The sequence below is a fragment of the Hoplias malabaricus genome, chromosome Y, assembly GCF_029633855.1.
Source record: "Hoplias malabaricus isolate fHopMal1 chromosome Y, fHopMal1.hap1, whole genome shotgun sequence".
In the NCBI taxonomy this organism is placed as follows: domain Eukaryota; kingdom Metazoa; phylum Chordata; class Actinopteri; order Characiformes; family Erythrinidae; genus Hoplias; species Hoplias malabaricus.
The window spans coordinates 7,499,767-7,526,870 of record NC_089820.1 but is presented as its reverse complement, the minus strand read 5'-3'; the positions used below and the strand labels follow the sequence as shown (position 1 = coordinate 7,526,870).

The window sequence follows — 27,104 nt, the reverse complement described above, 5'->3', positions numbered from 1 at the left end:
CAAATCTCATAAAAAATGATGTTGAATTTACATATATGGCAAATTTTGAGTGCTATTAAAGGGTTAAATCAAACTGTTACCAGACCACTCCACTGCAGTCTTGAAGAGCATGTTCTGAGGTACTCAGGGTATAATTGTCATACCTTTTTACTGTAGGAATTTGGAGTAAGAGCATTTCAAAATTGTTTAATTTGCAAATATTGCAAAATTCTGAGAGCTATTAAAGGGTTAAATCAAACTGTTACCAAACCATTCCACTGCAGCCTTAAAGAACATGTTCTAGAGTACCCAGATTATAATGTTCATAAATTTTTACTGTAAGAATGTGGAGTAATAGCATTACAAACTTCATTAGAATAACAACACAATTCCACAAATTGCAGAATGCTGAAGGCCATAAAATGGTTAAATCAAACTGTTACCAAACCACTCCATGACAGCCTTGAAGAACATGTTCTAGAGTACCCAGGGTACAATCGTCATAGATTTTTACTGTAGGAATTTGGAGTAATAGCATTGCAAAATTCACTAAAATATTATGTTTAATTTGCACATATTGCAAAATTGAGTGCTAATAATGGGTTAAATCAAATTGTTACCAGATAATTTACCAGAAACTGTCCACTGTAGTCTTGAAGTACATATTTTCAGTTTCCCTGGGTATAATTCTCATAACTTTTTACTCTAGGAATTTGGAAGAATAGTATGGTAAAATTCGGAAAAAATTATAATTTAATTTTATGAATCTCGTAATGTTTAAGACCATAAAAAGTTTATAGTATTAGGTACTAATTACCAGGGATATGTACTGCATTTACAAAGAACATGGTCTCAGGTAAGTATATGTTTTTTTTTTTTGTTTGTGTGTTTGGAATAGTAATATTTAAAATTTCCCTAAAAATTATGGTTAAATACAATTGCAGTGTTACCAGGGAGCCAAGTGCAGTCTTTAAAACCATTTTTCTTAGGTACAATGTGCATACGATTTCATTATCGTTTAGTTTTGGTATTGTGGGTAAAAGCAGTTAATGATTATCTCCTGCTAGTAATTCATATTTCCTGAAAATGAGAGATCATGTCTGTAGTCTTGAAAACAATAAGACAATAACTTTCAAACTTTAAAAACTCTTTTCAAGACTACAGACATGATCTCTAGCATTTTTTGAATTTAACATTTTTAAACATTTTAAAAATTCTATTATAACTGTCATTTTCAGGAAATATGAATTTCAGGAGATAATCATTAACTGCTTTTACCCACAATACCAAAACTAAACGATAATGAAATCGTATGCACATTGTACCTAAGAAAAAAGGTTTTAAAGACTGCACTTGGCTCCCTGGTAACACTGCAATTGTATTTAACCATAATTTTTAGGGAAATTTTAAATATTACTATTCCAAACACACACAAAAAAAAAAAAAAAAAAAAAAAAAACCATATACTTACCTGAGACCATGTTCTTTGTAAATGCAGTACATATCCTTGGTAATTAGTACCTAGTACTATAAACTTTTATGGTCTTAAACATTACGAGATTCATAAAATTAAATTATAATTTTTTCTGAATTTTACCATACCATTCTTCCAAATTCCTAGAGTAAAAAGTTATGAGAATTATACCCAGGGAAACTGAAAATATGTACTTCAAGACTACAGTGGACAGTTTCTGGTAAATTATCTGGTAACATTTTGATTTAACCCATTATTAGCACTCAATTTTGCAATATGTGCAAATTAAACATAATATTTTAGTGAATTTTGCAATGCTATTACTCCAAATTCCTACAGTAAAAATTATTCTCTGGGTACTCTAGAACATGTTCTTCAAGGCTGCATTGGAATAGTCTGGTAACAGTATGATTTAACGCGTTAATAGCACTCAAAAATGCTATATATGTAAATCAAACATCATTTTTTATGAGAATTAAAATATTACTCCAAATTCCTACTGTAAAAATGTATAAAAATTATTCTCTAGGTACCTTGGAACATGTTCTTCAAGGCTTCAGTGAAGATGTTTGGTAACAATTTGATTTAACCCTTTAATAGCTCTCACAATTTTGCAATATTTGTAAATTAAACAGCATATTTATAAGTTTGAAATGATATTTCTCCAAATTCCTACAGTAAAATTGTATAAAAATTATTCTCTGGGTACCTGAGAACATGCTCTTCAAGACTGCAGTGGAGTGGTCTGGTAACAGTTTGATTTAACCATTTTATGGCCTTCAGCATTCTGCAATTTGTGAAATTGTGTTGTCATTCTTATGAAGTTTGTAATGCTATTACTCCAAATTTCTACAGTAAAAATGTATAAAAATTATTCTCTGGGTACCTGAGAACATGTCCTTCAAGGCTGCAGTGGAATGGTTTGGTAACAGTTTGATTTAACCCTTTAATAGCTCTCAAAATTTTGCAATATTTGTAAATTAAACAGCATATTTATGAGTTTGAAATGATATTACTCCAAATTCCTACAGTAAAAATGTATAAAAATTATTCTCTGGGTACCTGAGAACATGCTCCTCAAGAATGCAGTGGAGTGGTCTGGTAACAGTTTGATTTAACCATTTTATGGAATTTAATATCTGAGTTTTTTTTCAAGCCTATTACTTCTTCTTACAGTAAATACACATAAATATTATACCCTGTGTGCCTGAGGACATGTTTTTCAATACAACAGTGAGATTATCTGGTAACAATTTGATTTTTATTTTTTTTATTTCAGTGAAACTGTATTCCCTCCATTTTATGGATCTTTATGGACTTTTTAAGGATTGCAAACCGTTCTTTAGCCAATCAGGCCTGTTTTTAATATTAACTGTATTGAATTATATTTTAAATTCCATTTCTTATGAATTTTCAATATCTGCGCTTTTCTGCCAGTCCCCCGTCTCGCTCGCACACCTTCTACCGTAAACTGTGATGTAGAAGCGCACAAGAAATCCTGGTGTAGATTGCGTGACTGCGTTTTCGCGAAGTGCAGATGACCGCGGTAAATCATCGCAGTTAGCTCAAATAATTGCTATCATGAGTTCTATGTTAAAAAGAGTGTACTAAAGACTCAGTGGTATGGCTAAGTGCCTAATAGTTCTGTTCAGGATAACATGGACTTTTGCAGCTTTTAAAGACCAGTAGAGGTCTTATAGGGACACACCCACTGTAGAGTGGGTGGAACCCAGGTAGGGAGCATGTGATCCCCAGGGGGAGATAAAAGGGAGCAGACCTAGGTTAGTTTACTTCCACTTTGTCTAAACGACGGGACGGCGGGAGTTGTCTGGTGCGTTGCGGCCGCTACTTGGAGAACTTGGTCGGTGTACGTGTGCTGGTGGCTGGAGCCAATCACTTGAGAAATAGAGAAGCGCAGGTAGCTGAATCAACGGTAGGTCGCTGGTTATTATTACTCGCGCTGAATGCAGCTGTTGGGGAATGGGGCCTATCCGGTGAGAGTTTCTTAAGCTGTGGGTGAATGTGACTACTTCGGTTCAGGTTGGTGTTCAGTGACATTGGCAGCGGCTAACTGGTGCTGGGCTAATGCCGCTTGTATGTCACTTAGGTTTATTGTGCTCCCTACCGTTGTTGTTCGTCTGTTTTTTTAGTGTCTGTGTCATGCAGGTCGGAGGCGTTCGTGTTGCTTGACTGCCGCCTACGGATACCTTTTGTGTCTACAGAACGTTGGTATATCAATCATATTGACAACAGCAGTGTCTTTTTACTCGGGTATGTCACTTAATATTGGGGTACCATGGTGATAGCATATGGGTTTACATGCATGAACATGTGTGGATTTATTGATATAGTGTATTATTTTTATTATTATTAGTGTATGTATGTATATATAAAATTGAAATGGGCACAAGTCATAAGCACTGTATGTATGGGTGTGGGCCATATGCTTAAGGTGACGTACTGACACTGTTGGCTATGTTTGTGATTGTGTATTTTAGTATACTGAATTATATTTTGTGATATCTTTTATAGAGTGGGGCTGCAGCCAGAAGTGCTGCGGGCCACTGTTTTTCTCTCCCTTGTGTATTGTTTTTTTTACATATATGGACATTGTTTTAGCTGAGCCACTTGTTACTATTTTACACATTAAAAGGTTTTATTAATACTGTTTTGGGGTTTAGGCCTTAATGCTGCTAGCTGTAACGTTTTGTGATAGCATATCATAGGCTGTTTTTATGTAGTTGCACCCAGGAAGGTGCTTGTTGTTTTTAGTTTTCTTTCTTTGTGGTCAAGGGGTGGGTCACCCTAGGTGCTCTGGTTGTGCTCTCTTTGGATGTGGTGCTGTCATCTTGCTTTTGATGACCGTGGTATGATATTGGTTTTGCGTGGTAATGTTATTGACTGCATGACTAGTGTGCAATTAAAGGGGCTCTGTGGGTTGGGCACTTCCTTGGCCACATATTCTGTTGGGCTGTGATATGTTACGTGTGTGTGTGTATATATATATATATATATATATATCTCAGCTTAAACCCCATACAGCTTTTTAAGTGTATCTACAGTATTTAATGCATTTTTTTAATTAACTGAAATAAAATTTGTATTGAGACTTGGCATCCTGAGTGATACACGTGTGTTATTGTCTGGCCCTCACACTCATTCGGTTGAGTGGCCTAGCAAGGGGTCCCCTTTCCCATAATATAGGGGTGGTGTAGTCGATGTATTGAATACCGTGGTTGTGCATAGTGTTAGCCTTGGGCGTCTGGGGTGTGGTCCACCACCCACCACTCACGTAGCCCTGGAGCCGACACTGGCACAACTCTATAGAATATAAAAACATGAACTGATTTTTCTTTCACTCTAAGCCCAAATTTCCTGGGTCTCTCACGAACACCGATCTCAAAAGAGAATACGACGAGCACAGACATGATGAGTTTCATATTTCCAGGAGCCACATTTATAAGGTCTTGTTTGTTTCATTAAAAAAAACCCACATACACCTTTATACAAATTTCTATGTTTTATTCCACGTGAGGGATAGGAGCCTGGTTTTTGTTTTCCCAGTATGTTTTAAAAAACGGAAATCCTTTGACCTGGCCATTTCCACCTCCTAAATACCTCGAATATAAAAAAAGGAGATTATTCTCAGCAGCCGGAGTGACATAAAAGTCACATGAACCTGGCCTTTCAGACAGAGTTTCCACAGATGGACATGAATCATATGAACGTGGCCCAAATCTGATGTGAAAAAGTCACACATCCTTGTCATGTATGACTGGGGCTTTACCAGCTGTGTGAACATAGCCTTAGTATTCCTTGCCCAGAATATGCCAAGGCAGTAAATAACATGTTTAAGCCATAGTACATTTGATTTGTTTTGCTTTTTTTGAGAATTTGCAAATCTCGTTTTCAAACATGCTATTTTAATTGAAAACAGGGGCAAATATCTTTACATATCTTTATGAATACAACCCCTGGCAAAAATGATGGACTCACCAGTCTCTGAGGATGTTCCTAAAGTTGTTTAATTTTGTAGAAAAAAAAGTAGATCACAGACATGACAAGAAACTAAAGGCATTTCATATGGCAACTTTCTGGCTTTAAGAAACACTAAAACAAATCATGAAAAATAATTGTGGGAGCCAGTAACAGAGTTTTAGAACAAGCACAGGGAATAAATTATGGAATCGCTCAATTCTGAGGAAAAAATTATGGAATCACCCTGCAAATTTTCATTACAAACACTAACACCTGCATCAGATTAAAGCTGATGGTTAGTATAAAAAGGAGTGATCACACCTTGGAGAGCTGTTGCAACAAGTGGACTGACATGAATCATGGCTCCAACACCAGAGATGTCAAATGAAACAAAGGAGAGGGTTATTAAACTCCTTAAAGAGGGTAAATCATCACGCAGTGTTGCACAAGATGTTGGTTGTTCACAGTCAGCTGTGTCTAAAACCTGGACCAAGTACAAACAACATGGGAAGGTGGTTAAAGGCAAGCGTACTGGTAGACCAAGGAAGACATCAAAGCGTCAAGACAGAAAACTTAAAGCAATATGCCTTGAAAACAGGAAATGTACAACAAAACAAATGAGGAACAAATGGGAGGAAACTGGAGTCAACGTCTGTGACCGAACTGTAAGAAACCACCTAAAGGAAATGGGATTTACATACGGAAAAGCTAAAAGAAAGCCATCACTAACACCTAAACAGAAAAAAAAAACAAGGTTACAATGGACTAGGGAAAGGCAATCGTGGACTGTGGATGACTGGATGAAAGTCGTATTCAGTGATGAATCTCGAGTCTGCATTGGGCAAAGTGATGATGATGGAACTTTTGTTTGGTGCAGTTCCAATGAGATTTATGCAGTCGACTGCCTGAAGAAAACATGCAAATTTCCACAGTCATTGATGATATGGGGCTGCATGTCAGGTAAAGGCTCTGGGGAAATGGCTGTCATTACATCTTTAATAAATGCACAGGAGGAGGATGAAATCATTTTTCAACATGATAATGCATCTTGCAATAGAGCATAATCTGTGAAAACATTCCTTGAAGAAAGACATAAGATCAATGTCATAACCTACAAACAGTTCGGATCTCAATCCAATTGAAAATCTTTGGTGGAAGTTGAAGAAAATGGTCCATGACAAGTCTCCAACCTGCAAAGCTGATCTGGCAACAGCAATCAGAGAAAGCTAGAGCCAGATTGATGAAAAGTACTGTTTGTCACTCATTAAGTCAATGCCCCAGGCTGCAAGCAGATTCAGATTCAATTTATTTGTCACATACAAAGTTATACAAGTACAACATTGCAGCGAAATTACATTGTCTGTCCACTCACCCAAACAGGGGTTAGGTGTGCGCAACAGATGAGACAGCAGCAGGTGCCCGCACCATCTTACAGTTAGAAAAAACAGCTGGATTACAACAGGGAAGTGGTGGTAAAAAAGAAGGTCACAGACTGTGTCTTAAGGAAGCACAGTGTGTGATCTTGAAAAAAACGCCTGTAGCACACAAGCAATACATACAGATAGTTTCAGTGACGTGGACTAAAGCAGTAAGAGGCATGTTCAAGGGGGGAAAAGGGGGGTGGGCAGGTTCTGTTTGTGAAAATGTCCAAGAATGTAGTAGCAGTTACGTGTCCTTGAGCCCGCAGTTCAGACAGGGGAGGTGCAGCAGATCTCCATGACGACTGTTCCTCCGGAGGAGTTGACTATCAGCTGCTCCAAGGCCACTGATAGCAGGGGCAGCCAAAATAAATAAATTCAGCTTGTTAGAATCAGAGACCTGAGCTGAATTTGAGCTAATAGTCCCTCTGATTCAAAATTCCATTTTTGCACTGGTCTTCCAAACATTCCATCTTGGAGTTCAAAGCCGTTAGTTGCTCCTTGATGGAATCCAAGCTTCTACTCACAGTCCCAGTCTGTGCGCCAACGGCTCTGCCCATCCCATCAATCATGTTGGTCAGTTTCCTTGGGCTGTTTACAACTGACTCAACTCTTTTTTAATTTTCTGATTAACCAGGACACCGCCTAAACCAGGGGTTGGCAACCCGCGGCTCCAGAGCCGCATGCGGTTCTTTGATCCCTCCGATGTGCCTTACTTTTGAAAATAATGAATGAGTATTTAATTAAAATGTATTTTATTTTGGTTCGTTCATTTTCAAAATGTAATTCTCTGAAGATTATGGTGATCTTGTAACATCTAAAATATTTTAATATTTAAAATATTTTTGTTGCTCTTAATACACGTCACAACTTCCAATGTGCGACACCCGCCAGTGTGTGGTTTCTTGAACTTTTTGACAGCTGACTGCACGACGCCACATTGGCTCCCAGTGTTTTCTTTACTGTGTGTATAACCAAATAGGTATACATCTTCAACGTCCTAAATGGAAAGAGGCACCACGTGCCACCTCACCCATCTATCCATGGCATATCCAGCTGGTGTCATTCCATCAGGGCAGGCGAAGAAGTGATTAATTTCATATTAATTCTATGTTTTATTCTGATTCTGTTATACTTAGTTTTAGGTCACTGAACTCTTTCAGAGTTGTTTGTCTTCTCTCTGGGAGGTTGTTTATGGAACAGTTGAGGGTGATAACATTTTCTATAATATGTATATGCTCCTACTGACTGGGAGAGAGTAACCAAGTCACGACCAAGAAACATCTCTGTAAACGTTTCCATCTCTATTTTAAAATAAAACATCCTTACTCCTTTCACATGTGCGTGACTCTGTCTAATTCATTCTCAACAACCTCTCAACACCTCAATCCAACAAATGGTTTGGACTGAAAGATTGTTTTAAAACCTCATCAGGAGACCTAAAGACTTATGAACAAATTGGGTGTGCTCAACCAAATGCACTGTGCTTGGTTTTGGTGTCATAGCCACTTCAGGGATACTGGAAGCCTGTAATAAAAGCATTTCTCCTGTGGTGTTGCTATCAGTGTGTGAAGAGTGTGAGAATAGGGTTGCATTGACAATCCAACACAATGGGCAGCACTTTGAACACATTTTATAAGTGGTCAGAAACTTTTAAATAACTCATGAAAGAATAAAGTTATTGTTTTTGGATCCAAAATGGCCACCATGGTCACCACCCATCTTGAAAATAACCCCCCCCCTCCCATATACTAATGTGTCACAAACAGGAAGTTAATATCACCACCCATTCCTATTTTATTAAGGTGTATCCATATAAATGGCCCACCCTAGTATATGGAGCTGGTGCATGGTAGATTCCAGCTTCCACCTGACCAACCGACTTTTTTTTCCCCCACAAGCAAGTGCTTTAAAGAGAAACATAATCAGAGAAAGAAAAGTGAAAGACAGGAGGTGCAATTCTTTCCAGTTTTCTGAACAGTGATACAAAGGGCAACAATACCCTTTCATTTATTAAACATATTCACTCATATGTTTTTTGCAAAAAAAAAAAAAAAATAGAATTACTTCAGGGTCTGATAAGTTTAAATTACTGACAAACTTTCTTCAAAGGTAAAAATCAATCAATCAATCAATCAAATTTTATTTATATAGCGCCTTTCACAACAGAAAGCTGTCACAAAGCAGCTTTACATAGATCTGGGTCTAAGCCTCATATGAGCAAGCCAGAGGTAACAGTGGCAAGGGAAAACTCCCTCAGGACATGATGAAGAAACCTTGGAAGGAACCAAGACTCATACGAGGAACTCGTCCTCCTCGGGTCGACACCGGAGACACAACAGAGAACAGAACAGAAGTAAAAGTGAACATAATGAATGGATTATAGTAATGTGAATGTAGAATATTAGTGATGTGATATGATATATTCTGATTTTATTATCAAAATATATTGGGAGGGTTATAGGGTATATTTACTATTACACCCTGATCCTATTACACATAAACATGAAATGCAAATTCACAGTAATAAGGCTGAAGAAGGGGTATTCATATTGTCCTTGTCACATTCATGGAAATCACATGACTTTATTTTGAGACTAGATCATCAGCTTCTGACAAAAAAAAGCACTAAGCAATCAGAGATAACACAGTAATGACGCTCTCAGACCCACAGTAGTACAGCAATAGAGATTATAGATTTTTACAGTTTCTGGAGACCATTTTTTTTTGTAACTTCCCATTACAGCATAAACCATTACAGCACTCCATGCCCCTTTCTTTTCCTGACACTGCTACATAGCAAAGTAGATTTAATGACATATATGGATGGCACCAAAATCATTTTAAAAGCTAAATAAATTGGTAATATTTTGGTGGATCAACCCTTTAAATATTAGTAGACAGGAAGGAGTAGTGTTCATTCACTTTGGTAAAGGGCAGTTGTCCTGAAACTGCAGCCTTTGTCACTTCAGGTATATAATACCAGGCGATATCATAAGTTTGTTTTTGTAACATAACTCATCAAGAATGTTTTTCGCAATATATATACACCTTTAATAGATTACAACCACTGAGCTGGTAGGTAATTTAATCCCAGTGTTTTATAAAAAAAAATATAAAATAAGCACAGGATGCTGCCCATAGGACACAGTTGCCTGGATACTTTTGGTTGGTAGAATATTCTCAGTCCAGTGGTGACACCACTCCGGTCTGAGTGAACGCTGGCGTGTCTGTCTGCCGCTGCTCTCCAGTGTGTTTCGTTTGTCTGTTTGTTTGTTCCTGAAATTTGGTGGCTTGACCTTATTTTTTCCACAACCGAACGGATTACAGTTTTGGACAGTCTTCCCTGGATATTTTCGTCTTACCTGTACGAGTTTTTATCTACCAGCCTAACACGAGCCCTCGCTGCCCTGCTCCACTCTACTCCTGCGTGATACTTCGGGTGTTTGCAAATTAGCGTTCACCTTATGTTGCTTCATGCTGTCAGGTATGTAGTTCTAACTACATTTCCTGGTTTAGTGGTTTGCTGGCTAACGTGGTTTGGTTGTTTTGGCTAAGACTACTCACGGGGAATCCATGATGTGTTATGTGGATATACAGCTGATGATCTGTGTCCTGCTTGGTTTGTTTTACGGCCTATTTAACCCCGCTATCCTGCACTGTGAAATGCTGCGTTATACGACGTCGGAGCTTTTGCATCTGAGGGCCAAGGCTCCACTGCCCCCTCAGACCTATGCGCATTGTGTCGCTATGGGAATAGCCCGACGCCCTCGTTACGTTCACCGGGGATCTCGCCGCGCTCTCTGTATCTCTGAATGCACTAGCAATGAAGAGCTTATTCCATCCATATATTCAGCGTTCCGCCGCTATCAAATGAGACCATGGGGTCGAAGAAATAGTGGCAATTTTGGCAACCACCATCATCTGGTGTATTCACATTCAACCCTGAACAATGTTACACAATCAGTTTCTGAACCGGTACCAGTTAAAATAGCGTTGATCAACGCTAGATCGCTGGTTAACAAGACTTTTTTACTAAATGACTTCCTCGTCTCCCGCTGCATGGATTTTCTATTTGTGACGGAAACTTGACTAACTATAGATGATTCAAGCCCCGTTGTTGAGCTTTCTCCTAGTGACTGTACCTTTTTTAATACCCCCAGATCTACCGGTCGGGGAGGGGGGCTTGCAACAATTTTCAGAAACCATTTTAAATGCCGCTTACTGACTGCAGGAGAGTATTCAAGTTTTAAAATACAGCTGTGTAAAGTGGAATTGTTGTGTCCTATACTCTGTGCTCTAGTGTACAGACCTCCTAAACCCAACAAGGACTTTTCAGATTTTCTGTCTGTCACCTTACCTAGTACAGATAAAGTCTTGATTCTTGGTGATTTTAACATCCATGTTTGCTGTCCTTCTAAACCACTGGTCAGGGAATTTTCACAACTCATCGATTCTTTTAACCTGACACAGTCCATTATTGGTCCTACACATGTGCAAGGCCATACTCTGGATCTTGTTTTGTCCTTTGGTTTTTCAGTAAGCAATTTAGAAATTATAGATATATGTTGGTCTGATCATAGATCTGTCCTGTTTGACCTTCTAATCCCATGCTCTTCTCCTACAAGTACTCTGCCTGTTTATTATTGTACACGCTCCATCACACCCCATACAGCCAGTCAGTTTTCTGCCGCGTATGTAACCTCTCCTTCAGCTTGTATTATGGAAAATCCCCCTTTTGGCACTAATACTGATGAGCTGACTGATCTGTTTAATTCTACTTGCATTGGTATCATTGATCAAATTGCTCCACTTAAAAGTAGAAGATTTAAAGTAAAGTCTCAGCCATGGTTCAACAGTGTTACCCGTGCACTCAGACAGCAATGTAGGAAAGCAGAACGCAAATGGAAGAAAGATAGACTCCACATCTCCTATCAAATTCTTAATGAATGTCTGAATAATTATCACCATGCAGTAAAAGCAGCCAGAGCTAAATACTTTGCTGATACCATTGCCAAGCATTCTCACCGTCCTAAAGTTCTCTTTAATACAATTAAAACGATGCTGCACCCTCCAGCTTCACCCATGCTTGATGCAAACTCTGATTTATGTGATAAATTTACGAGGTTTTTCATTTCCAAAACTGACTGTTTACGGACACTTAACTTTTCTCCAGCACCTGGCTCCTCTGTTCTACCTATGCGTTCTGCATTCCTAAGTCAGTTTGAGCCCATGTCATTGTTGGATCTCACCGATTTAATTCTGCATATGAGACCAACCACTTGCTCCCTGGATGCCTTCCCCACGCCGCTTCTTAGAGATGTGCTGTCGTCAGTTGGCCCAAGTATATTGTCCATAATAAACAGCAGTCTCATTAATGGTATTGTGCCTTCTTGTTTTAAACATGCAGTTGTTCAGCCTCTTTTAAAAAAGCCTGGCCTAGATCCATCAGTCCTCAATAACTTTAGACCAATCTCTAAGCTACCTTTCTTGTCAAAAGTCTTGGAGAAGGTTGTTTTTCATCAATTTTCTTCTTTTTTAGACAAACATAATATCTTAGACACATTTCAGTCAGGTTTTAGAGCACACCACAGTACTGAGTCTGCCCTTCTTAAAGTATTAAATGACATACTCCTAGCAGTTGATTCAGGAAAGTGTGTTGTTTTAATTCTCCTGGACCTAAGTGCAGCCTTTGACACAGTTGACCACACCATCCTGTTAGATCGCTTGTTGTCTGACGTTGTCATCCAGGATCTTGCGTTGAAGTGGTTTGCTTCCTACTTAGAAAATCGAACTTTTTCTGTTAATATAGGACAGTCTTCCTCTTCCTCTCCTGCATCTCTTACTTGTGGTGTACCTCAGGGCTCTATCTTGGGACCCATCCTCTTTCTCTGTACATGCTCCCTCTGGGGTCAATCTTTCAAAAATATAATGTTTCATATCATTGTTATGCCGATGACACACAGCTTTATCTTCCGCTGAAATCAGGAGAGAATTGTTCACTTAAACTCATGTTGGATTGTTTGAGGGACGTGGAGTGCTGGATGTCTAAAAACTTTCTTAAACTGAACCAAGACAAGACAGATGTGATCATTTTCGGAAATTCCCACTTGACCCCCACCATGGCCAATGAACTGGGGCGTCTGTCATCTAATGTACACAGCCAAGTAAAAAATCTTGGTTTCATCATAGACACCGATCTTACATTTGAAAAGCAAATAAGCACTGTTGTGAGAGGTAGTTTCTTTCAACTCCGTCATATAGCTAAACTTAAGAGAATACTGTCTTTTAAAGACCTGGAAACAGTTATACATGCTTTTATCTCCTCCCGTATTGATTATTGTAATTCTCTGTACCTGGGTATATCTCAATCCAGCCTGTCACGATTGCAACTGGTCCAAAATGCAGCTGCAAGGCTTTTGACCGGTACCAAGAAAAGGGAGAGAATTACCCCTGTGTTGAAATCGTTGCACTGGCTACCAGTGAAATACCGAGTTGAATTTAAAATCTTACTGTTTGTTTTCAAAGCTCTCCATGGCCTGGCTCCGAAATATATTTCGGATCTTCTTTGCTTTCGATCTACCTCACGTGCCCTACGTTCCTCTGACAAATTGCTTTTAGACACCCCTCACTCTCGGTTGAAGTCCAAAGGAGATCGGGCTTTTGCTGCAGCCGCTCCAAGACTTTGGAACAGTCTCCCGCTCTTCATAAAACAATCCCCTACAGTAGTAACTTTTAAGTCCTTTTTAAAAACATATTTATTTTCTCTGGCCTTTGGGTGCTTTTAAATTACTTTAGCCATTTGTCTCTGCCTTGGTTTATGTTGTCGTGTTATCTGTATTTTTCTCCACAACGTTTTATTGTTGGATTCTTTTATTTGTTTTATTTCTTTTACATGTATGTTTTATAATTTTATCTGGTTTGTTTTGTTAGTTGATTTTTATTGTGCAGCACTTTGGCTGACATTCACTGTCTTTTTAAATGTGCTATATAAATAAACTTGACTTGACTTGACACTGAGGGGTTTTAAAACTGCTGTGTCTGATCCATTCGAACCAGCTCAAAACACACTAACACAGCACCACCATGTCAGGGTCTCTGCAGTAGTTGAGAATGGTCTACCATCCAAGTCACACCTGCCCTGTTGTGGTCCTGAGGGGCCCATCCCAAGGTAACCATATTGGAAACCACTCTATAGTATAGCTTTATACAAATATTAAGGGGACACTCAGAGATAGCTAGATAGTTATTATGCCAGAGGGGGAAACCATTTGCTACAGCAGCGCATTACAGAAAAGACAGGTGCAAAGTAACACAGCAACACCACATCAGGGTCATTGCAGTGCTAAGGATAATCCACCACCTAAATAATACCTGCACTGTGGGGGTCCTGACCATTGTAGAACAGGGTGAATGGGGCTTAAGAATGTATGCAGAGTAACAGAGGGTCTACAGTATGTAATTGTTAAGCTACAAAGAGATCCTCTATGATAACTTGAGCTGGACTATGATGCTCCTTGAGCTTGTAGTGGTTCATTACAATAATGTCCTGACACTGGAGAGGAGTTGTACATTATGATCACCATTGTGATAAATTATCTTCTTTACTGCCCCTTGCTACAACAGTGCAGAATTAATCTGTTGCAGAATGTACTCTGGTTTCTGAACAGTAGATAATGGCGGGGATTTGAGGTGTTTTTCAGAACAGCTGTGAGACTGAGCCAGCCTTCCAGATCAGCTTCTGATGCTACTTCCCCAGCAGACTGCAAAAAAGAACACATTGCAACAACAAGCAGGTTGAAAATAAGTCTGCTCACCCCCTTCCTGTACACCGCCTCTGTTTGGTCTGATTATTTTCCAACCACAAAACTGACCCTCACACTTTTTCACTAAATTGAAACCACCTGAGTGCAGCTCATTTTCCTTTACCACAGATAAACATCAGTCTCACCTATTGTTCACAACAAAACAAAACTACTGAAAGAGATTGCAGTACAAGCTGTCCTTTTAACCCTAAGTATTATCCTTCCAGCATTTCATCAACATATTTTTAATGTAATTCCTACTTTTAATGCTTCCCCTGAGCTCAGTTAAGATGGACTGAGGTTAAGTGAAAAAGCGTCCTGTGGTCAGGCAATTCAAAATAAAATGTTTTGGAGAATTCTGCATTCTCTGGACTAAAGAAGAGAGGAACCATCTGACTTATTATAAGCGCACAATTAAAAAAACAGCATCTGGAAAAATATGATGGGGCATTAGTGCACATGGCATGAGTGACTTGAACATATGCGAAGGCATAGTTAATGCTGATAATATATATAGGTTTTGGCGCAAAATGCTCCCATCCAGACAGCTTCTTTTTCAGGGAAGGCCTTGCTTACTTCAGCAATACAAGACCAATTCACATTCTGCGTGGATTACAGCAACATGGCAACTTAATAAATTAATCTGAATGCTAAATTAGTGCATTGGTTCGTTATGTAGCGTTTGTGTTCAACACTATCGAAAATGGTCTCTAAAGTCTTCAAACATTTAAAAATAGTTGTTAAACAAGTGATGCAACACAGTGGTAAGCATGCCTCTCTCCCAAAACTTTTCTAATGTGATGCTGACACCAATTTAGAATTGGGGAGATATATTTCCAAAAATAAAACCATTCTGACTTTCAATATATAAAATATTGTCATTGAACTATTTTCAATTATATTATTTTAGTTATATATATATTTATATATAATTACCTCAGCTCATGGAAATGCTTCTGCCTTCCTGTCTCTTCAAGGCTTACCCGTCTGATCGCCAGCTCTTTTTTCAGTTTAAATATATATATATATATAAATATATATATATATATATATAAATTTTGGATATTAACTGAGTTGATAAAGTAATTTTTTAATTATCTGCATGAAATATAATACTACTAATCCCAATTTTTTTTATATATTTTACAGATCTAAATAGCTATTTGTTTCAAATAGATAATACACAGCACTACACAATTTTTAACATACTGGAAAAAAAAAAACACGTACACGCCTAACAAATCATTCTATTTGCATACATGTGCAAACATTTGCATGTGACTATTTTCACCCCCCTATAAAACTTTGAAACACTGTAGATGCCATTAATTTTGAATATGTACATAAATTATTTAATATCTTATCATATAACAGCATTATTAATGTCCACACAAACAATGTAAATGTTTTTTTCCTAAAATTTTAGTTAAATTAATAAAACTGTAGTGGTTTTGTCACTTAATAACCCATGACAAGGAGGAACATTGTTCTAATCTGAAAAGTTATTATATCTGTACAGAAATTAAAAGGAAATGAAGAACCCTGAAGAACAAAAAAGTATTTATTTTTTGGGTAACAAATAGCTTTAACATATTTACTGATGTGTCTGTCAATAATGTTCGATATTTTACAGCAGCAGAGGTTGTTTAAAGAACCGTAAAATAATATTATTCAGGAATCATGTCTGAAATATATATATAATTTTTTTTTTTTTTTTATCTCAAACCAGTAAAACATTTGTTGTTATTAAATGTTATGTGCTTTCCAAGCAACCAACAAGTTTTTGTCACTCAGTAACAGATAGGTTTTCTTGTTTGTTTGTTCTTTGACATTTAAACTGAAGTGCCTTGTCAAAAAATAAATAAATAAAAACATCAAAAACAACAAGAGAATGGCAAACCACATGAAAAAAGAGCTGGCGATCAGACGGGTAAGCCTTGAAGAGACAGGAAGGCAGAAGCATTTCCATGAGCTGAGGTAATTATATATAAATATATATATAACTAAAATAATATAATTGAAAATAGTTCAATGACAATATTTTATATATTGAAAATCAGAATGGTTTTATTTTTGGAAATATATCTCCCCAATTCTAAATTGGTGTCAGCATCACATTACAAAAGTTTTGGGAGAGAGGCATGCTTACCACTGTGTTGCATCACTTGTTTAACAACTATTTTTAAATGTTTGAAGACTTTAGAGACCATTTTCGATAGTGTTGAACACAAACGCTACATAACGAACCAATGCACTAATTTAGCATTCAGATTAATTTATTAAGTTGCCATGTTGCTGTAATCCACGCAGAATGTGAATTGGTCTTGTATTGCTGAAGTAAGCAAGGCCTTCCCTGAAAAAGAAGCTGTCTGGATGGGAGCATTTTGCGCCAAAACCTATATATATTATCAGCATTAACTATGCCTTCGCATATGTTCAAGTCACTCATGCCATGTGCACTAATGCCCCATCATATTTTTCCAGATGCTGTTTTTTTAATTGTGCGCTTATAATAAGTCAGATGGTTCCTCTCTTCTTTAGTCCAGAGAATGCAGAATTCTCCAAAACATTTTATTTTGAATTGCCTGACCACAGGACGCTTTTTCACTTAACCTCAGTCCATCTTAACTGAGCTCAGGGGAAGCATTAAAAGTAGGAATTACATTAAAAATATGTTGATGAAATGCTGGAAGGATAATACTTAGGGTTAAAAGGACAGCTTGTACTGCAATCTCTTTCAGTAGTTTTGTTTTGTTGTGAACAATAGGTGAGACTGATGTTTATCTGTGGTAAAGGAAAATGAGCTGCACTCAGGTGGTTTCAATTTAGTGAAAAAGTGTGAGGGTCAGTTTTGTGGTTGGAAAATAATCAGACCAAACAGAGGCGGTGTACAGGAAGGGGGTGAGCAGACTTATTTTCAACCTGCTTGTTGTTGCAATGTGTTCTTTTTTGCAGTCTGCTGGGGAAGTAGCATCAGAAGCTGATCTGGAAGGCTGGCTCAGTCTCACAGCTGTTCTGAAAAACACCTCAAATCCCCGCCATTATCTACTGTTCAGAAACCAGAGTACATTCTGCAACAGATTAATTCTGCACTGTTGTAGCAAGGGGCAGTAAAGAAGATAATTTATCACAATGGTGATCATAATGTACAACTCCTCTCCAGTGTCAGGACATTATTGTAATGAACCACTACAAGCTCAAGGAGCATCATAGTCCAGCTCAAGTTATCATAGAGGATCTCTTTGTAGCTTAACAATTACATACTGTAGACCCTCTGTTACTCTGCATACATTCTTAAGCCCCATTCACCCTGTTCTACAATGGTCAGGACCCCCACAGTGCAGGTATTATTTAGGTGGTGGATTATCCTTAGCACTGCAATGACCCTGATGTGGTGTTGCTGTGTTACTTTGCACCTGTCTTTTCTGTAATGCGCTGCTGTAGCAAATGGTTTCCCCCTCTGGCATAATAACTATCTAGCTATCTCTGAGTGTCCCCTTAATATTTGTATAAAGCTATACTATAGAGTGGTTTCCAATATGGTTACCTTGGGATGGGCCCCTCAGGACCACAACAGGGCAGGTGTGACTTGGATGGTAGACCATTCTCAACTACTGCAGAGACCCTGACATGGTGGTGCTGTGTTAGTGTGTTTTGAGCTGGATCGAATGGATCAGACACAGCAGTTTTAAAACCCCTCAGTGTCACCACTGGACTGAGAATATTCTACCAACCAAAAATATCCAGGCAACTGTGTCCTATGGGCAGCATCCTGTGCTTATTTTATATTTTTTTTATAAAACACTGGGATTAAATAACCTACCAGCTCAGTGGTTGTAATCTATTAAAGGTGTATATATATTGCGAAAAACATTCTTGATGAGCCTCATAATTTCATAAGTTGTTAATTTATGGAATGATACAACAAATCATTGTTTAATAATTTGAGATTTAAATATATTAGGTGTACCTAAAAGGTCTAAAGCATTTTTATAAAATAAAATTTAAAGCTTTCTCTCCCACTTTTTTGAAAGTTTATCATTTTGGCTGCAATGTTATCCCAAGACCAGAACAAATCGATGCACATGCTTTTGCATGCATCTTCCTTGATGGAACTCATAACGAATGCTGTGAAGGATAAATTTTTCTCACTTGACATTTTCAAATGACTTAATTTTTAGGTTATTTTTGTTAAATAAAATGACAATTTTCATTTTTAATACTACAAAACAGTTACCATAAAATTACCAAAAACTGAGAATTTGAATTACAATTATGTTAAAAAATAAATACTTTGAAACTTATTTGTACAGCTAATAATTACAGTAAGTAGTTCACCAATACAAAGATAATGTGTGAATTGGCTTAATATCCCATCCTGACTTCAGAATTTCTTATATTATTCTGTGTTATAAACCATAAGGTTAAATAAAGGTGAAAATACACAGGACACATCTGTTTAAATTTAAATTGTTGATCATCTAATGTTATTATGGTCCAGAGCTCACTAACAAAATGCAAGAGGACTATGAAACTAATAAAAATATATAAGAGTTACAAAATAAAAGCCTTCGAATAAATAAATCTATGTGACATCAGAATGTCCAATTTTACTGTTTATAGAATAATACGTTTTACATTTGCTTCATTACATACTTTGTACATATTTGCTACATGACTGATAAAAGTAAATAAATGACATTACCTTGCACTAGTAAATATGTCGCCGGGCTAAAAAGCATGTGCTTGTCTTTCAGAGAGCTGCAGTAGTAGAGTCCTGAATCTGAGACATTAACTGCAGTTACTGTGAGAGAGGAATTAAAGGGGTTCACTCTCATCAACATTCGCTCACTCTCAGGAATAAAATAACAGGAGTTAGGGGAGGATGAGGATGATGAGTAATATTTGCATGCAACATAAACTGGTACAGAGTTGTCTGTGTGTCTGTACCAGTATATGTAAGCAGATTTAGTCTGACCTTCTTCAGTTAAACTGTGCTGACACCAGAGAGTGACATTATGACCAGGTTCTACTTCCACAGTGAAATCAGCCTCAGAACACACACTCACTGACAGTAAAGCTGCAACACAACAGAAACGACAAATATATCATGGAAGAAAGTCAAATATTGTTTGTTTTTAATTAATAGAAATTTTCATAAATAATTTAAAGTCTTTACACTGACATTAAATTTTATTCAGAATTAAAATATTTCTTGCTTCTAAAGTTGTATTTTTTGAGAAACAAGGCTTGATTCTGACAGACAGCGGAAAAACACCATATAATAAATGATATATGACTAAGGAGCTAATGTGCATATTTATATTTTTATTCTCAGCAGCTAGTATTCAGTGTTTTCCGAGGACAATCTGTATCACAGAAGCTACACTATGTTTAATTTGTAATGTTGTGAAATAAGTTTCATATATAAAATGCAAAAGTTTCCAATATAAGTTTTAATATATTTACAAAACAATACATTTAAACATTGGTGCTTTTTCAGTGAACAATGTACAAACAGTCATTTACACACTAGATTAAAGACACAGTGAGCTAAGAACACTTACCAAAGCCACAGAGGATTAGAGCCATTAAAACTGAAATGGGAACTGTCAGAGTTAACAAAGCGCATTAGTACCAAATAAGAACATGTTCTGTTAAACTTGATTAATATATATGGAGTAGGTGGAGCTTACAACATACATCATGCCCTTGAATAACAAAGAATGTAAATGGATTAAGAAACCTCATTTTTAAAATGCTTAAATATTACCCTATATTTATAACATTTCAAAACTACAAAAACACAGTTTTGATTAATTGTGTGATGTGTACAACACACTACTGTTCCTGTCAGGTAGAAAACTATCATCAAATTCACATTTTATAAATCACTACATATGTTGCAAATTTTTACTCAAATAATTGTTCTGTTTCTCAGCTTTGTGAAAAGCCATATTATATATAAAATCATGAGTAATGTTTGGAACATTTAGAATAGGTAATTTATGAATCATAACTGCCACAATAAATGTATCTTTTCACTCCATATTCACATTATATTAGGAAATGTTATATAATAAAAAAAAAAAAAAAGTTAACAATGCAGTATTTACCCTATTTTCTGTTATTAGAAGTTCATCTTTCTGGGCTGTGGAAAAGAAAATGTGGGCTTCTCAAAAGTGAGATTTTGATCAAGCTTCAGAGGTGAAAATCTGTAGGTCAGTTTTGTGGTTGGAAAAAACTTAAACTATGATGTGTAAATACAGACATATATACAAGCTTTTATAAGATTTATATACAAGCACATTAAGCCATGCACACATTTACACACACAAACATGCTCTGTGTATATGCAGATGTATCTACACGCTTCAGAAGACATCAATTATTCTAGCTATGACCACCTAAAGCTATAGCCAAGATTCTACACACGTGACTATAGCCAAGATTCTACACACGTTCTACACACTAAATTTAGAGAAGCTCAGGATATTTAATATTAAATATTATTATTATTATTAATATTTAATAATGGGGGGCATCTGATATTAATTGCATTGTCTGGCTTTGTTAAAATAAATAATAATAAATCAATTTCTTCTCTCAGCATATATTCACTGTCAGAACAAAACACTGTATTTCCAAAAGAGCACATTGAGTGTAGGAGGGAAAATAACAATGTAAGTTAAAAAAAAAAAAAAGGTTTTGGCCATTTCTATTTCCATTCCTCATGAGAGAAACTGGTATAAAGAGCAACTGGAAAAATAAAATAAGAAAAAATTAAGATTTATTGCACGAGTTACAATATGACATGGGTTTAAAAATAACAATTAAAATATTTTTGGCATAGAAAATCAATTAAAAAATGTTTTTGAATATTTTGAATATTATGTTAAATTTTCAACTGCAGGTCAGTAGCCTAAGAATATAACAATAATTACACTGACAGACACTGACTTAAAAAAAAAAAAAAACAGTTAAAAACAGCAAATTTAAAGTGTATAAAGTGTAGTCAAAATACAAAGTGTACCCTTAAACACAAGTTAATAAAATGGACAATATATTGATTTTTTATTAATCATGAGTATAATATATTAATATGTGTTTAGTAAAGCAATATTGCACTTATATAAAACAGTCTTTGAATTTATTATAGTGCAGGACATACCGGCCTAGGTATGTACAAGCACATATATAAGTCATATATCATTTATTATATGGTGTTTTTCCGTTGTCTGTCAGAATCAAGCCTTGTTTCTCAAAAATTACAACTTTAGAAGCAAGAAATATTTTAATTCTGAATAAAATTTAATGTCAGTGTAAAGACTTTAAATTATTTATGAAAATTTCTATTAATTAAAAACAAACAATATTTGACTTTCTTCCATGATATATTTGTCGTTTCTGTTGTGTTGCAGCTTTACTGTCAGTGAGTGTGTGTTCTGAGGCTGATTTCACTGTGGAAGTAGAACCTGGTCATAATGTCACTCTCTGGTGTCAGCACAGTTTAACTGAAGAAGGTCAGACTAAATCTGCTTACATATACTGGTACAGACACACAGACAACTCTGTACCAGTTTATGTTGCATGCAAATATTACTCATCATCCTCATCCTCCCCTAACTCCTGTTATTTTATTCCTGAGAGTGAGCGAATGTTGATGAGAGTGAACCCCTTTAATTCCTCTCTCACAGTAACTGCAGTTAATGTCTCAGATTCAGGACTCTACTACTGCAGCTCTCTGAAAGACAAGCACATGCTTTTTAGCCCGGCGACATATTTACTAGTGCAAGGTAATGTCATTTATTTACTTTTATCAGTCATGTAGCAAATATGTACAAAGTATGTAATGAAGCAAATGTAAAACGTATTATTCTATAAACAGTAAAATTGGACATTCTGATGTCACATAGATTTATTTATTCGAAGGCTTTTATTTTGTAACTCTTATATATTTTTATTAGTTTCATAGTCCTCTTGCATTTTGTTAGTGAGCTCTGGACCATAATAACATTAGATGATCAACAATTTAAATTTAAACAGATGTGTCCTGTGTATTTTCACCTTTATTTAACCTTATGGTTTATAACACAGAATAATATAAGAAATTCTGAAGTCAGGATGGGATATTAAGCCAATTCACACATTATCTTTGTATTGGTGAACTACTTACTGTAATTATTAGCTGTACAAATAAGTTTCAAAGTATTTATTTTTTAACATAATTGTAATTCAAATTCTCAGTTTTTGGTAATTTTATGGTAACTGTTTTGTAGTATTAAAAATGAAAATTGTCATTTTATTTAACAAAAATAACCTAAAAATTAAGTCATTTGAAAATGTCAAGTGAGAAAAATTTATCCTTCACAGCATTCGTTATGAGTTCCATCAAGGAAGATGCATGCAAAAGCATGTGCATCGATTTGTTCTGGTCTTGGGATAACATTGCAGCCAAAATGATAAACTTTCAAAAAAGTGGGAGAGAAAGCTTTAAAATTTATTTTATAAAAATGCTTTAGACCTTTTAGGTACACCTAATATATTTAAATCTCAAATTATTAAACAATGATTTGTTGTATCATTCCATAAATTAACAGTTCACTTATGAAATTATGAGGCTGTGTTGGGGTAATTGTAATCACTTGTGACCTACAACAATGTATTCTAAACAAATGCAAAAAGTATTAAACTACATATAAACCATGCTGATGGACACTGTTATATAATGTGAAATGATCAATAGTTATTTTTCTCTTTTTCAGAGACAAATCAAATGCTTTCCAAGAACCCAGACAAATGCACTGAATGTTTTCCAGGTAGATTTATATATTGGAAGATTTTTATGTTGTAAAATTCCTCTTGCATTTTTTATAATTATGTTAACTTTTATAGTCCAATTGTAAAGTGTTAGTCAGCTCTTAACTATAATTACTTTAGATATAGACAATAATTTAAACTCAGTAAAAGCAGTGGTGCCCTGAAGGTTTCACTCTGTTAACTTTTAGAGAGAAAGCTGCATATTTTTATTGGTTCAGAACCTGACATTTTGAAATGAATGTAAACCAAAGTCTGAAGTCAGAACGTGTGTATGAGTATGAAACCTATTTAACTTTAAATAAAACTTCCATGGAATATATTTTCTAAAAATAAGTGTTTCTAAGGGTTTCACTATAACAGCAGATTATATCTTATCTATAGAATATAGATATATAGAATTGTCTTTGTCCAGAGAATGTGCCATTAAACTAACGACAATTAGTTTAATATGGAGACTTTGTTTTTAGTTAATTGTGTGTTCTGGTGCGTTTTCAGCCTGCTCTCCTCCTCAAGTGTTCGTCATGCTCACTCTGGTGTTTGCATCTGTGACAGCGGTTCTGGTCACTGAGTTTCGGAGCTCTATCAGATATAGCAACTGGAAACATCAAAGAAAACAGCATAGAGTCAAAGGTACCGTACTACACTTGTAAGAGACATTACTTTTTTCAGCTCATTTTCCACAAAGCTAAAAGGTATGTATGTAGAAAATTCATATTTGTCATATTCCACATTTTACTGAACAAAAAGCTGGTGCTCAGCTCCTGAGTGAAGCAATGGTCCAAGGGTTGTTCCTATTAGAGAGAGAGAGAGAGAGAGAGAGAGAGAGAGAGAGAAAGAAGTAATGTCACCTTTATTAATCAACTTATTATCCCTTAATTACTGCTTGCTCTGCTGTGTTCTTTCAGGTGCTGACTTCAAAGTAAGGGATCCATCCATATGTTCTTACCAAGAGGCAAAATAAGAAAAAGTATCTGTGAGGAGTTGGTGTGTTCTCCCCGTTTCCGCGTGGGTTTCCTCCGGGTGCTCCCCACAGTCCAAAATCACACGTTGATAGGTGGATTGGTGACTCAAAAGTGTCTGTAGGTGTGAATATGTGTGTGTGTGTGTTGCCCTGTGAAGGTGTGTTCCCGCCTTGCGCCCAATGATTCCAGGTAGGCTCTGGACCCTCCGCGAACCTGAACTGGATAAGCGGTTACAGATAATGAATGAATATTAGTTGTGTGTGTGTTTCTTTGATATGCTATGTGACCATGGTGGTGGCATGTTAGTGTGTGTTGTGCTGGTAAGACTGAATCAGAGACTGGAGTTTTTAAAACCCTCAGCATCACTGCTTGGACGGAGTATAGTCCACCAACCAAAAATATCCAGCCAACAGTGTCCAGTGTCCATTAAAGGAGGGCTAGAGGATGATCAACACTAGCAGTGCAGCAACAGATCGGCTACTTTCTCTGACATTACATCTACAAATTGCACCAACGAGGTGTGTCTAACAGAGTGGACAGTGAGTGGACACAGTATTTAAAAACTCCAGCAGCACTGCTGTGTCTGATCCTCTTATACCAGCACAACACACACTGACACACCCCCACCACATCAGTTAGAATGATCCACCACCCAAAGCATACCTGCTCTGTGGGGGTCCTGATCAATGTAGAACAGGGTGAAAGGGGAAAATAAAGTTTACAGGGCAACAAATGGACTATAGTCTATAATTATAACACTACACAGTGCTCTTGTAAGGTCAGTGAAGTTGAGAGAATGGACAATAAGTGTAAGAAGATGGTCAGGATGTTATGGCTGATTAGTGTATGTCTATATCCAGCATTTAAGCAATTGAAAAATATGAATAAAATTAAACAATTAATGAATATTAACATGATGTTGAAATGTTTATGTTAATTTGTATTTGTTATTATTATAAATATGTAGAAAATTAAACATTGTGCTGATTGCATACACTTGTTGATAATTGTCTCACTAATTGTCTGATGATTCAGGGAATCATGTGGTCCTGACCAATAACAATAGTCCTTATAATCAGCTGACCCTATCAGAAAAGATGGGAGAGAGAAAGAGAGAGAGAGAAATGGGCAAAACAAAAACCTAAACAGCAGAGGGCAAACCTAATTGTACAGACCATACCATTACTTTGGATTTACTTTGTCTTAATGCCATTGTAATAGCAATAGCAAGTAATTTTTTTTTGTTTGTTTTCTGGTAACCACCCACCAGACTACATACCCTCCACTGCTGGGTTCTCTTGCCTGGCCCTTGGACTGCATTTTTGCAGGGTAGTTTTTCCTCTGTTTTGTCATGAATCTATTAACACCCTTATTTCCCTCCTGTCAGGTTTTATTTTTCCTGTCTCTCTCTCATGCATCGAGAATGGGTTCCCCCCTTATGAGTCTTGTTTTCTCTAAAGGTTTCTTCCTCATGTGCTGAGGGATACCACTGCCGACCTTGTCTTGACTCATAAGTGGCTTGGAGCCAGATCTCTGTAAAACTGCTCTGTGATGACATACTCTTGTGAAGAGCGCTATATAAAAATAATTTGCACTAAAATTTGTAGAAAAATGCCGTATTTGTTACTTGGATGTGTTACCTGATTTACATTTAGAAGCAAAACTAATGACCAGGGCACCCCGAATGTATACATACAATTACAGAAGGTTATGGTTACAATTAAAAACAACTAACATGTATTAATGAACAATTTCTGTGCAATTGCACTGTTTAAAGTGTATGTAAAACACTAAATAAAGGTATGAATATGTACCCTTAAAGGTAACAATAGTGACAGTTTTTCTAATGGTCTGGAAGAGAGACCATCCCCTATCAAGGAGTATGGTTAGAGCCCACACTGTGCATAGAGTTGAGCCCAACTATACCTTGTTAGTATCACTCAAACTCTTGGGCTTACCAGAAATCACTGGGCGCAATGGGGGAACACACTGTAGGGGCACAAGCATCCAACTCTCAGAGAGAATTTTTCACACATTCAGGAGGACTAAGGGGGCATGGAGTGTGCATGGATCCTGTTCAAGACCTCCATTGTTGAAGCAGCTGCATATAGTTATGTTAAAAATTCAGTTGGTGCCTGTTACTGCAGCAACCCAAGAATCCAGAATTGACCATCAACGGTGAGGAAAGTTGTCAAGTGGCAGATGAAGGCTTTTCAAGATTGGTTAGCTCAGGGAACTCCTGATTCATGGAACGGGCACTGGCAGGACAAAAAGACTGTGGCTTTGGCCGTACAAGAGGCCATTGAGAATTACTTCTTGACAGCCTCAGAGAGGTTCTGGAAACCACTCTGAAAGTTCAGGAGAGGAAGGGCAACACTGTATAAGCTGTGCTCAGCAAAGACGGCAAAACTATGAACTCAACTGAGGATATTGTCAAGTGTTGCAAGGATCAGGGGTATGAGACTGAAGATACAAGAGTTTTCTCTGGCAGGTTGCTGAGCATACTCTGATTTGGTGGGGAGCTCAGAGATGAGCGAGGTGTTTGGAATAGAAATGCTGCTCCTTTGCTTTGAGAGGAGCCAGTTGAGGAGGCTCCCAGGACACATATCAGGTAAAGACAATTGGGAGGAGTTCCAGGGGTAGAGCTAGAACACATTGGCGGGATTAT

At 36.9% G+C, this 27,104-nt stretch overlaps 1 long non-coding RNA gene across 1 annotated transcript; it reads left to right on the top strand.

Moving 5' to 3' along the window:
• Positions 1-3,255: 3,255 nt before the first annotated feature.
• On the top strand, positions 3,256-25,601 carry LOC136679220 (uncharacterized). The gene is made up of 4 exons (XR_010796535.1): positions 3,256-3,386; positions 23,420-23,473; positions 23,970-24,104; positions 24,380-25,601. It is a non-coding gene; the product is annotated as an uncharacterized lncRNA (long non-coding RNA).
• Positions 25,602-27,104: the final 1,503 nt, after the last annotated feature.